General features: G+C 53.1%; 1 long non-coding RNA gene across 1 annotated transcript in view; it reads right to left on the reverse strand.

Moving 5' to 3' along the window:
* Positions 1–11,581, reverse strand: part of LOC138467795 (uncharacterized) — a 147,540-nt gene extending 135,959 nt beyond the window's left edge. The window contains exon 1 of the long non-coding RNA XR_011268144.1: positions 11,503–11,581. This is a non-coding gene — a long non-coding RNA (uncharacterized lncRNA). The remainder of the gene's footprint in view (positions 1–11,502) is intronic.
* Between the last annotated feature and the right edge of the window lie 313 nt (positions 11,582–11,894).

Here is an 11,894-nt window from a genome sequence, read left to right on the forward strand (position 1 = left end):
CGCTCTCAGCTGAGATGCAGGCAACGAGGGCGGAGGTCCGGGCATCCCGTGAGTTGTTGCATGGGGACCTCCGCACACTCATCCTCCAGAACCAGACCTACCACACCCGCATGCTTGCAGCCATGGAGGAGCAGACTAGGGCCTTGCGTGGGCTGCCTCCCATAGTGCAACCACCTCCGGATGCAGCTGCACAGGGTGATAATAGCGACAGCAGTGATACTCCCACAATAGGGTAGCCGTGTGGGCCATGAGCCCATGGAGGTGTTTTATCTTCCCAGGATCCACGCAGGTGGGTTCTGGTGTGCATCCTGTCCTCGGACCTCCTGGGTGGCCTCCCCAACCCCCCCGGGCCCATCAATGGCCATTTTTGATTGTTTCTTTTTCATATTTTTATTTTGATTTCTTTTATTCCCAATTTTTTTGGGACGATCTGTTGGCTCCGATCTGTTGGCTCCGATCTGTTGGCTCCGATCTGTTGGCTCCGATCTGTTGGCTCCGATCTGTTGGCTTCGATGTGTTGGCTTCCGTGGTTCCTGTGGGCATACGCTGCATTGTGGCTGGGCACATGCAGGCTTGTAATGTATTTGGTTCAGATGCTTGGGTTTGAGTCACACACACCCCTCCTGCTTCCCGTTTCCATGGGCTTGCAAAGGGTGTGCCCAAGTGACAGTGAATTACACAGTGACGTTGGACTCCCATGAGCTGTGTGGCCAGTCTGTAGTCAATACTGTGTATACATTCATAGTGCATATTGCTGTTGTGTTGTACACTGCATGTTGCATTGATGTGTAACTCTTCTTCTGTGTCTACCTCCCAATTTGCAGGTCCCTTCCTCAAGTCCACACAAGGACCTCTAGTCTGGCGATGGGGACCATGTTGGCAGCAGTGCACCTACAACTCTACATGGCGCCAACACTGCACAGTTGGTAGTGGTGGGAGTGCAGGCATTTCCAGGTGGTGAGACTACTAATATGTAACATTTTTGATGTCATGTTAATGGTACTACGTGCTCAAGTATGTTGTTGGTCCGGCATTGCTGTGAGCATTTCAGGTGTTGCAGGTTTCTAATAGTGCCACTGTACATAGTGAGAGTGATGTCATGTTGTGGGGATTACTTTGTTTACCTGCAATTAGCATGACATGGCACGGTGTGTCGTGTGGCAGTGCTGGGGTTGGGTTGGCTGACATGGCACTGTCCTCTTGTTGCATTTTGCAAGTGGGTATTCATTTTAGCTGCTTCAATGTGTAACTTCACAAAACTGCATTGGTGGTGTCTGTGTGGGTAGGGATGCACACATTGTGACACTTCCAGGTGAACAATCTCAGGCTGATATGGTATTCACGGTTCATTCTCCAGACATTCAGGATCAGTGTCAGGTTGAGTCATCATTGATTGTCAGATGGAATGTGCCAGGGCAGTGTGCACTCCACAGGGGTGTGATTTCTATGTGAAGTAATTAGCCACTAGCTGTGTACGGGCTGCCTCCCCCCGTGCCCTTTCCCCTCCCATGCGCAGCGGCTGTGCATGTGGTTGGGGATGTGGGGCCACCACCATGTCCACGGCCAGGCCCCGGCGTGTTGCAACGTTGTGCAGGACACATGCTGCCACTATGATCCTGCACACTACTGGGGGAGCGTATAACAGCTGCCCGCCAGAACGGTCAAGGGAGCGAAAGCGTGACTTCAGCACTCCGAATGTGCGCGCCACTATGCCCCTGGTTGTAATGTGGGCTGTGTTAAATCTTACCTGGGGTGGCGTGGTGGGGTTCCGAATTGGCGTCATCATGTGGGGGCTGAGAGGGTAGGCACTGTCCCCTGTGGAGGTGGGGATTGGTATCATTGGTGAGGTTGTGACCTTGCTCAGTATCCAACATGCATGCATGTGCAGTGGCATACATACTCACCAAGCAGCCATGTATCGCCATGCCGCCCAGCTTCTAGGTCCCGGCTTAGGGTGGACATTCGGTAAATGAAGCTGTCGTGGGTGGAGCCGGGATAGTTTGCATATACTGAGGTGATGATTCCCTTGGCATTACATGCTACCTGCACGTTGATGGAATGCCAGTGCTTGCGGTTCCTATAGATGTGCTCAGATGCCCTGGGGGGACGTAGAGCCACATGGGTGCAGTCGATGGCACCTAGCACTTTGGGGAATCGTGCCACTGCGTAAAAATCCAGGGCGGCAGCATGCCTTTCTGCAGGTGTTCTGGGCAGGTATATGTGCCTGCGGACTGATGGGCGTGCAGTCATGATGTTCAAGACCTGGTGTAGGCAGCGTGACTGGGTGGCCTGTGACACCCCACCCACTATGGCACTTGTCCGCTGAAATGATCCAGTGGCTAAGAAGTGCAGTACATTGAGGACCTTCTCCAGGGGGCTGAGTGCTTGGGAGCACAGGGTGGGTGATGTGAGGTCATCCTCCCACTCACTCACCAGGTCCAGTATGATGTGTGGTGGAAACCTGTACCTCCCATACACCTGGTCATCAGGCATCCCGAAAAGGCTGGTTCTGGGTGTGAATATTCTGGCCCTGACTATCCTCCTCCTCCTCCTTTGGTAGCCCACTGCCACTGCTGCTAGGAACGGTATGTTCATCCTGGCGTCTGAGCTTGTTATTGTTAAAGTCCGCAATTTATGCTTAGCGCGTGTTCTAGGCGAGCGTGTGACCCGCGCACCCCTGGAATCCAGTTCCCAGTCCAATAGCGTGTGGAAATTCACACGCACCACGGGATACAGCGTGTGACCCGCGCACCCCTGGAATCCAGTTCCCAGTCCAATAGCGTGTGGAAATTCACACGCACCACGGGATACAGCGTGTGACCCGCGCACCCCTGGAATCCAGTTCCCAGTCCAATAGCGTGCGGAAATTCACACGCACCACGTGATACAGGTTCGCTGACGTACTTGCGTGTGTAAGTGGCCGCGCACCCATTAAATACACGTACATAGGCCAATCGCGTGTACGCGCACTTTTGTCCAATTACACGCGATGACACTCTGACGTGCAGTATCTCCACGTGTGCCCCGTCATCACGTGCTGAGTGGGGAACACCCGTGCGGGTCACGTCACAGACGCGCTTACGCGCTGAGGGACTCTGGTCCAATAGAATCGTGTATGCGTGCTGACGCGCTTACGCGCTAAGGGCCTTTCCTCGGATTTCACGCTGACGTGCAGGATTTTCACGTGCCAAATCACTCCGTATCAAGCTGGCCACGCGAAAACACACGGAAGCCCACGCTCCTGCCCAGAAGGCCGAGTTACTGCCCCCCAGTGCCCCGAGCAGCCTCCCACGTGCCATCTGCTGCTGCCTGCCTGCCTGCCTGCCTGCTGCCACCGTGCCCTGCCATTTGGTGCCTGCACATCAGCCATCTGCAGGGGTCCAGTTGCTGTGTCCACCCCTGCTGGAACTGAAGACTCCCGACTGGTATTACATCGCTCCACAGCCCAGCCCCAGGACCCAGTTGCCCACCCACACCTGCCTCTGGGGTTGCCATGTCGGGCACTTCCACATCTGGCACCAGTGGCAACCCCAGGCCAGAGGGGCAGAGGGGCACCAGCTTCACTGTCACCGAAGTTGGTGTCCTGGTGGAGCATGTCCTGGGGCAGTATGATGCCCTCTTTGGATCGTCCCGCGGCAGCAAGGAAGGACGGCAGAGGATCTGGGCCGACTGTGTGGTTGCCATCAACGCGGAGGGGGTGGCAACCCGCGACGTCCTGAAGATCAAGAAGCGCTGGGAGGACTTGAGGTCCAGGACCCTTGTGAAGGCCCGGCGCCTCGTGGAGGGGGGCCGGGGCCGCATGAGTTCCATCCAGATGAGGGTCCTGGAACGCGTACGCCCAGCGCTCCACGCCCAGATCCTTGAGAGGGAGGCCCGTCTGGAGTTGAGCGGTAAGTGTCCATGCATTACTGTGTGAGACAGGGCATGTTGCGGTGTGCTGGTTCTATGATACTTGCCTGTATGTGTGCCATAGGCCATGTATGCATGTATGTGTGCAGGGACATCATGGTAATGCATGTGCGACCAGTGATGTGTGATGCACATGGTTGTTGCATGTGTTGAAATGCCGCATGGGGAGCCCTATTCAGATTTTGAACATGAGAGCATGCCAGTCTCTGTACCTGGACATGGGTGGGGGTGAGGGATGGGTGCTGATGCCAGGTACATATATGGTAGCCATGTCTGTGTGCCTGACCTGCGTGTCTGTGACTTGTGCATGCCATGGATGCATGACACATGTGTGTGACAATGCACAGATTCAGTAAAGCAGCCAAATTACCCTTGTAACCGCTGTGTTTGGTGTGTTTGGGGCCAGATGGATGTGACTGAGGTGAAGTGTGTGCATGTGATGGGCATGAGGCATGATGCATGTGAGTTACATATCATTGAATGTTTCAAGAGTCCATTGGACATGCATGGAAATGTCCATGGCATGCACCATGCCTGTTACTGTGTGTGTTTTGCCTGGACTGACCCATGTGTTGTGGAGGGACATGATGGAAGTGTACTTTGACAGTGGTGCTCATCTGCTATTGCTTCCTGTCTAGGGGACCATTGTACAGTGCCCTGATGCTTGTGTTCTTTGTCTCCCTCTACGCAGCGGCTAGTGAAGAAGAGGGCGGAGACGGCGCTGTGGAGCAAGGCGGCGGGGATGCCCCCACGGCTGCAGCGGAAGGGGTGGGTGAGCCCCCACAGGGGCCTGCTACGGTGGGAGACGGTGAGGAGCCATCCAGGTTGGTGGTTTGCACAGAGGAGGAGGAGGCCGCCACTGGGGCACACATGGGGCCTGGTGGGGGCATCCCTGCTGGTGCAAGTGGTGCAGTCCAGGGCCAGGGGCAGGAGGCAGCACAGGTCACCGTGGAGGGGCCTGTGCATGTCGCTGTCCCTGACCCTGTGAGTGCACCACCATGCACCAGCAGGGATGCCTCGTCCCAGGCCTGTCCGCAGGTAGAGGGGATGTCCATGTCACCTGACTCCCCTCCACCTGCGGACGTGGGAACCCCTGGCCGTGCGGAGAAGGTCCTGATTGGGGTCGCGATGCGCACGGCTGTGATTCGTGATGCCGTGCGTGCTTCCCGGGAGGAGCACGCACGTCATCACGAAGTGCACCGTGCCGACGTGGCCCAATTGGGATCGGCCATGTTCGGGGGTTTCCTGCATGTGTTGGCCAATGTGGCGGCCCTCTCCTCCTCTGTGCAGGCTATCCACCAGTCGTTCTCCTTGCCGTCTTCCAGCCCAGATGCCACCAGGGCCCCCTGTGGACCTGCCCCGACCAATGCAGCCAGCTCGGTGGGGATCCCATCCCTGCCACAGTCGGGAGTCAGAGATCCAGCAGGGGTGGACACCAGACCAACTGGACCCCAGCAGATGGAGGATGTGACGGCATCATCGGGCAGGGCACGTGCACGACGGCGTCGGTGGTTTCCATCAGCCTGGATGCCGTCGTGCTGGCACAGGCAGTTGCGTCGGAGGCAGCAGCAGGCTCAACGTGGGAGGCATCATGGCTCGGGGCCATCAACATCAGGGGTGCAGGCATCGGCCGGAGGGCAGGAGAACCCTGGAATGGGAGTGGCTTCCGTGTGGGAGAGGTTGTGCCAGCGGATAGGTGCGGAGCGGCAGCGGGCAGAGGAGGAACGGCTCACGATGGTCAGGGCGGAGGACTCCATGCGGAGGGCGCTGAGGCGGGCTGAGTGCCTCGAGGGTCTTCGCAGGGAGTTTGAGCTGGACACTGCGTTATCCCTGCGGGACCTCGGGGCCAGGGAACATGCCCGCCTCCAAGCCATTGACCAGGAGTTCGATGATGCCCTGGCCCATGACAACAACCAGTGAGCCGTCCGAATAGCCCGCTGCCTTTGTATATAGTTGTATAGTTAGGGTTAGGTTTCCTTTGTTTTTTTGATTTTTTTTTGGTTGCGATTGGACAATGCACCACTTTTTTGTATATAGTTCACTTTTTAGTTAGTAGTCAGTTAGGTTTAATTTGGTAGGGCTCATGGACCCAGGATGATCTTCTTAATTGGCTTATTTTAATTTTTCAGAATTTTTTCTTGGACATTCATCTTGTTTTGTTTGATTTGCTTTGTGTTTTTTCTTATTTGCTGTTCAATACATATTATTTTTTTAATCTTCAATGTGTCGTATCATCTCATTGCTTTCAGGCATGTCATGTTGGGTGTTTTGTCATTCACTTGCAGCCATTGTGTGTGACAGACATGTGTTAAATTGCATTATTTACATTGGGGGTGTAACATGTAATTGCCTTTGATATGTGGGTGGGTGTGATAGTTGGTTGGCCCTTTTGGCAGGGGAGGATGGGCATTACGGACATGATTGGGGAATGTTGGGACCCAGGTGCAGGGGGGCATGGATTGGACATGGGTGGGGGCCTGCTGGCAGGTCCCACACAGTGCTGGGGGGTGGGGGTGGTGGGAGACATGAGTGGGGGCCTGGTGGAGGGTGACCCTGCACTGCTGGGGGGTGGGGGTGGTGGGTGACATGAGTGGGGGCCTGGTGGAGGGTGCCCCTGGTGGCTGGGGGGTGGGGGTGGTGGGAGACATGAGTGGGGGCCTGGTGGAGGGTGACCCTGCACTGCTGGGGGGTGGGGGTGGTGGGTGACATGAGTGGGGGCCTGGTGGAGGGTGACCCTGCACTGCTGGGGTGTGGGGGTGGTGGGTGACATGAGTGGGGGCCTGGTGGAGGGTGACCCTGCACTGCTGGGGGGTGGGGGTGGTGGGTGACATGGGTGGGGGCCTGCTGGCAGGTGCCCCACAGTGCTGGGGGGTGGGGGTGGTGGGGGACATGAGTTGGACATGGGTGGGGGCCTGCTGGCAGGTGCCCCACAGTGCTGGGGGGTGGGGGTGGTGGGTGACATGAGTGGGGGCCTGGTGGAGGGTGACCCTGGTGGCTGGGGGGTGGGGGTGGTGGGAGACATGAGTTGGACATGGGTGGGGGCCTGCTGGCAGGTGCCCCACAGTGCTGGGGGGTGGGGGTGGTGGGAGACATGAGTGGGGGCCTGGTGGAGGGTGACCCTGGTGGCTGGGGGGTGGGGGTGGTGGGAGACATGAGTTGGACATGGGTGGGGGCCTGCTGGCAGGTGCCCCACAGTGCTGGGGGGTGGGGGTGCAAGGGGACATGAGTTGGTGTTCATTAGTTCAAGGAGACATGTGCCTTTGCTGGGGGGCATGCCCATGGTGGGTGGGCTGCCTGCGGGACATGACCAGGGATGCAGGGTAGTCCCCTGTGGTGTGGGCTGCCTGCAGGGGCCATGGAGGGTGTACAGGGTACACCTGGGAGGACCCACACTGTCAAATCACATGTGGAACTTCCCGCGCACCCCTGAAATACACGCGCCCAGGCTGTTCGCGTGTGGAACTTCCCGCGCACCCCTGAAATACACGCGCCCAGGCTGTTCGCGTGTGGAACTTCCCGCGCACCCCTGAAATACACGCGCCTAGGCTGTTCGCGTGTGGAACTTCCCGCGCACCCCTGAAATACACGCGCCCAGGCTGTTCGCGTGTGGAACTTCCCGCGCACCCCTGAAATACACGCGCCCAGGCTATTCGCGTGTGAAATACACGCGCCCAGGCTATTCGCGTGTGGAACTTCCCGCGCACCCCTGAAATACACGCGCCCAGGCTATTCGCGTGTGGAACTTCCCGCGCACCCCTGGAATACACGCGCCTAGGCTATTCGCGTGTGGAACTTCCCGCGCACCCCTGAAATACACGCGCCCAGGCTATTCGCGTGTGGAACTTCCCGCGCACCCCTGAAATACACGCGCCCAGGCTATTCGCGTGTGGAACTTCCCGCGCACCCCTGGAATACACGCGCCCAGGCTATTCGCGTGTGGAACTTCCCGCGCACCCCTGAAATACACGCGCCCAGGCGATTCGCGTGTGGAACTTCCCGCGCACCCCTGAAATACACGCGCCCAGGCTATTCGCGTGTGGAACTTCCCGCGCACCCCTGGAATACACGCGCCCAGGCTATTCGCGTGTGGAACTTCCCGCGCACCCCTGAAATACACGCGCCTAGGCTATTCGCGTGTGGAACTTCCCGCGCACCCCTGAAATACACGCGCCTAGGCTATTCGCGTGTGGAACTTCCCGCGCACCCCTGAAATACACGCGCCCAGGCTATTCGCGTGTGGAACTTCCCGCGCACCCCTGGAATACACGCGCCCAGGCTATTCGCGTGTGGAACTTCCCACGCACCCCTGGAATACACGCGCCCAGGCTATTCGCGTGTGGAACTTCCCGCGCACCCCTGAAATACACGCGCCCAGGCTATTCGCGTGTGGAACTTCCCGCGCACCCCTGGAATACACGCGCCCAGGCTATTCGCGTGTGGAACTTCCCGCGCACCCCTGAAATACACGTAGCCCGCTCCCCCAGACCCGATCGCGTGTGAAACTTCACGCGAACCCCTGTGATGCACGTACCCTGCTGAAATCGCGTGTTAGACTTCCCGCGCACCCCGGTATACACGCACACGTATTTTTTGTCAGCGGGTGTCCGTGTTTGTGGGTACCCCTTTGCACGTCTTTTTTCCTGGAGGGCCACAGTATGGGACATTCATCATGGCAGTATATAGGTGCGATTTGTTGGCGCACCTTTTGGCGCACATTTCTTACAGCCGCAGAGACGCTACCGCCTGCTTTCTTGTGGCGGTCGTGTTTGTGCCTGTGCGCTGGTTTGAGCGTGCGCTTTTTTCCCCTATTCTATTCCATGAATACGTGTTGTAGGCGAGCGTGTGGGCGTTCCGCGCACTTGTGCCCTGTACTTCCCCCGTGACGCCCACGTTTTGGCAAGTTGTTCCCCATTCCGAGTGTTACGCCCGTGTTCCGCCTACTTTTGTTGCGTGCGCCGCGCTATGTGCGATTTTCGCTGTGGCCTGTGCGATTTTCGCAGTGACCTGGCGCACGCTGTTAGATGGCCTGTGCGCCAACGTGCGCCGCGCACTTTTTATCGCACATCCGCTGGTTTTCTCGCGCACGGCCTTCCATGAATCGACGTGCGCTGCTTTTCGTGCGATTTTCGCAATTGCACTGCGATTTTCGCAATTGCACTGCGATTTTCGCCATTCCACTGCGAATCGCACGTTTTTGCCCACTTGCGCCGCGCTAATTATTCCATGAATCGGCCTCTTAGTTTTGCTTCCAAAATGCCTACAATCCTGCTAAATAAATAACCCCTATTAGCACTTCCAGTTCTAACTCACATAAAATAAACAAAACAATTATTAAAGATAATTGGCACATCTAATCTTCAGTATCTAAACGCTAGCTAGAAAAAAACATGGTTTACTTTTAAAAGTGCTAACAATATAGGAGACGCTGTTTGCAGCCTTGACGCCTTCTTTTCCAGGTACTTGACAAAGGTCATTATGAGCTTTACTTCCTCTTCATGGTCATTCTTCTTCTGTTTTTTTTGTTCATTTTGTAAATATACAGCCCACAATTCATAAGTGAAAATTGGCCTAACGTCTGAAGAATTCATTTTGAAGGCTGTGCTATTTTTTTAAATAATGTTTTAAAGTATATTAATGTATCATGTTTGTAGGTGCACTATGAGAGAATGGACTTATGCCCAAATAAACGTATGTTACAATGGTTTTAGTCTAAATGCCTTATCAATGGTTCTAGTATGAGCATTCATGCATTAGAGACCCATGGTCTGGAGATATAAAGCCATCCATTATTGTACTGTACTGGAGGGGTCTTCAAGATAGATGGCACACCAATCTCACCTAACATTCCTGTATATCTATCTCTTAGATATCTCTGAGATAATCATTATTAATATTGTCTGTTTCTAGCCATGTGTAAAAGGATGGGCACAAGAGATGTCATTGGAACTGAGCTAACAAGAAAGAGGGCTCTCATTTCTGAAGCTACTCCTCTAATCATCAAGTGTTGCTACAACTATGTCCCAAGGCCCATCACATTGCTGCCTTGGAAGCTTCTGTCCCTTTCAGGGAAAAAGGTATGATGGAAATTCCCATGATGGCGGTATTGCCCTATGCTCAGTTTCCAATGCAAGTGTGCATAAATATTACCCAGAATCACAAGGGTAGGGTCATCAATGTGGCAGTCTTGGAGAGGACCACCAATGGAGACGGACTAACACATCCCAAGTCCCACATTAAAATTGCAAGCTATTTCCAGGGGATGGGCCCATCAGCCAATCTCATAGCCATTGCAAAGGGAGACACATCAGAGCTCTCTTAGATCAGAAAGAGGCTGGAAGGGTGGTCCATGCCTCTAAAATTTGAAGCCCCCATGGCAGAAGGCTGTGGAGTCAGGGGCACAAGCTCATTCGGGGACTGCTGGCAAAGAGTGCAGAAGGAGTTGGAGTAGCTGGCAGAAGTCTAGGGGCCAGATAAGAGAGCCAGGATGGTCGGAGGAGAAAGGCATAGGAGGCTGTGGTAAGAAAGAGACAGGAGAATGGAGGAGACTCCCACGGACTACCAATTTCAGCTGATACAGAAGCAAACCAAACCACAATAGTAACATGATACCAAAATAAAAACGTTTCAACCAATGTTCTATAAAAATAGGATAACAAAAAGGCACACCACTAATAAAAACACTAGTGGTCAACACCCAAAAGGAAAAACAAGATAAAGCAGACTTTAAAAAGAGGGCACTCTGGGTTTGTTGAGAGGACTGCTCCGACAACGATTTCAGCAGCAATATTTCAAAGTTATTGAGCATGTCTTTCAAAGGGTAGGCAAACAGAGGAAGGGGGCATAGCTAAAGTAGTAGACATATCTGTCAGTAGGGCTCTTTAAGGTGGGCATGGGGAACATGGCCACTTCAAAAACATGTAGTTTCTTGTTTTTGAGAGCACAATACTGTTGAGTCTGTGTTATAGGTGCTTGCGCTGCCGCCCCTTCTGTAATATCAAATTACAAAGTGTGCACATATTTTATAATAGCACACAGAAAGACCAAACATGTTTACAGAGTTAGCATGTCACGTAATTAACCACAATGTGAACTATCATTCAGAAATCACAGTTATGTGAGTTAAACATTTGGTCATAAAGCATGTCACTGAATAGCCAGATAAGATTGATCAAGTTTAGACAAATCTTTAAGAAATTGGATTAAGTGATATTACAAACAGAACCAGAGGATTTGTAAAATACACTTTTGAGAAAATAAGGTACCAATCAATTATCAAGTGTAAGCCTTTTTTTTTCTTCTCTGAATTCAAGGTGAAATGCAAATTGCATTAGAACATTTGGTTGTTTATTGATCAACACTAAATGGTGTAGCACGTGGTTTGATTTGGGTACTGTTATCATCAAAATACAATATACTACAGTGCATTACAAGAAAATCAATCAGAAGAAAAGTGGCCATGACTTGTCATGCAAAAGAGTTTTAAAAGGCGGCTCTCTGATAATGGTCAGTTGCATCACATCCCTTACCAAAAGCTTCACTCTTAAAGTTATACTCTTCTTAAAAATAGAGTACAAAATGAAACATGGAACTTACATTGCACATTTCTCTGACTAGAGTTTTTTCTGTCTCACTAAAGTCATTGTCATGGATTCTACAATGTTGTTGTTCTATAAGCTCCTGCACTTCAACGACCTGTATATATTGAAAAAAAAAGAAACATTTACCTTCTAATTCCATCTGCAAAAAATAAAGATACATGCAATAAACATAAACATTGCTTGTTTAATGACTAAGCATAAGGATGTTCTATACACTAATTGACATACACTGTTACCAGACTATATGAGCAAAATAATGAAACTCCTCTTAGTAAGGTTTTTCATCAGCTTTAAGCACATCAACCATGCGTCTGCTTACACATGTGATTCCTTACACCATCAAATATTCACAAAAGGTTATTCCTGTCATTACCTTGCAAAACTAGG

The sequence above is a fragment of the Ambystoma mexicanum genome, chromosome 4q, assembly GCF_040938575.1.
Source record: "Ambystoma mexicanum isolate Mex_15411 chromosome 4q, UKY_AmexF1_1, whole genome shotgun sequence".
NCBI classification, from domain to species: domain Eukaryota; kingdom Metazoa; phylum Chordata; class Amphibia; order Caudata; family Ambystomatidae; genus Ambystoma; species Ambystoma mexicanum.